Source organism: Apaloderma vittatum, unplaced genomic scaffold (genome assembly GCF_000703405.1).
Source record: "Apaloderma vittatum isolate BGI_N311 unplaced genomic scaffold, ASM70340v1 scaffold9251, whole genome shotgun sequence".
Taxonomy (NCBI): Eukaryota; Metazoa; Chordata; class Aves; order Trogoniformes; family Trogonidae; genus Apaloderma; species Apaloderma vittatum.
Genome location: NW_009697356.1, coordinates 82995 through 85035, shown reverse-complemented (window position 1 = coordinate 85035; position 2041 = coordinate 82995).

The following is a 2041-nucleotide window of genomic DNA, read 5'->3' as shown; positions in this document are numbered from 1 at the left end:
TACGAGGGCAAGAACCTGGAAACAGCTCTGACTTGCCAGTGGGGCAGATGAGCGCCCTGGCAGGGCTGAGGACTAGGGGCATCCTCCCATCCCTCCACGGCATCAAGTCCTCACCCCAAAGGCTGCAGCCCCAGGGACCCCGCATGCAGAAACTGGAGTGCGGGGCTGCGGTTCTGGTGCCAGCACACACGACACTGCTGGAAAGAGCCTGTGCCACAGCTCACTGCCCCAGGGAGGTGCTTGGAGCCGGCCGAGGGGAAGCCTGTGCCAGACACGAGGTGTATTTGCCTTTTCACAGCCTAGTCATGTCGAGGTGGTTTGTTTTTTTTTAAATCTTATTTACAAATGAGAACACAAGCATTGCTTCCTGCGTGGAAGGCTGAGAAGCCTTTGGGGATTGCAAAGCCTCGGCTGGACACGATATACAGCTCCAGTGCCCTTAGTGCCATAAAAACGAACCGTTTTTGAAGTGTTCTGGCACGGACGCTGCATCTTAGCGCAGAAAGATCCCTGCTCCGGGGTTGCCCAGCGCAAACTGGTGCTGGACCCCAGGCTCTCCCTCCCCCGAAGGTGCCCTCGTGGGCGGGGAGGGGTCTCTCTGCGCTTCATCATTTGGCCGCTGCACAAGTCCTGTGCCTCAGTCTCCAGGGAAATCGAGCTGGGGGCAATTCTGGGAACTCGGCGACGCCGCGGTCGCTCCCTCCTGCCGCCTCTTGGGCAGAGCCGCCGCCTGCAGGGAGCCGGCTAAGACTTTGCAATCTGCTTGTGGAAGGAAGTGCTTGCAACTTTGACACCCAGAATAAACAGAGATACTTTAGCAAACGTGGAGCTGCTACTGAGAAAATAAGTTAAGGATGCTCTCCAGAACAGCCCGTCTGCGTTCCTTGTGAGCTGCTGCTCTAAAACTGCCGGACTTCATCAGACAGAACCCTGTAAAAATCCGTGACCACGCGACACAGCGCCGAGAAACGCCTCGTGAGGCTGCTAAAACCTGCTAAAACTACGATCCACGCTGCAAACCATCGCTGGAGGACAGAGGGAGGACGTGAAATGGTCTGGCTGGGACCACAGGGAGGAGGATGCCTTGGGTGGGACACGGGGAGGGGACAGAGGAGCGGAATAAGGCACCGAACAGACTGGGGCTGACGCTGCGTGTGTGGGAAATGAGACCTCCCCGGATCTTCCATGCCAGGCTGGCCCTGCTCTGCTGGCTCTGGCACGGCGGGACTGGGGACGGGGACCTGCCGGGGCTCCTGCCAAAGCGTGGGTCACGAAGCACAGCACCAAGGGTCAGTCAGACGGGGACCCCCTGAAAAAACCATTTGGCAACAGTGAGAGGAGAGAGGAGCAGGGTGGAGGGGACGGGGTGGCTCAGCCTGGCATAGGGCTCCCTCCTGGTGCCCCCTGATGGCCCCAAAAATGGACCCACCGGCTCTTTTGCCCGGCTCCTGCAGCCACCCCGAGCCTCCCTTCTTCGAGCACTTGGAACAACGTTGTCACTGGTTGTGAATTTTCATACATACTGTTTTGCTCTTTTCTTTTTTTTTTTTCCCTATAAACCCATTGGTATTCAGACATGCATCAAAAAAATCCCCAATGGATTCTAAATACTAATATTTACAGTCTCGTATACTACAGCATTTCCTGTGCAAAAGCTAGTACCATCACTAAAAGATACGGGTTCACAGGCCGAGTGAACCGCAGTACCTCGGGTAGTCAATGTTTCCAGGGTTTGGAGGGGTCACTGTTGCTTAAATAACAAGATCTGAGAGGAGGAGGGGGATACGATGACTGGAGATGGTGGGTCCCTGTCCACATTTTCAGTGCCTCTTCCGTATCTACGACCGGTGCCTTCCTCCCATGAAGAAGACGCCAGAGATCTGGGGTAAACCAAAGACCCCTGTAAACACAAGCAGCTCTCTGAAAGCAGAGCTCCTCTGGCAGGCAGCAGGAGACTCTTTTCCATCCTCATCTCCTAGGGACGAACACGTTTTGAGGTGGCATTGCAGGGGAGACTCAAACCTTCGGCTTCACGGTGTGT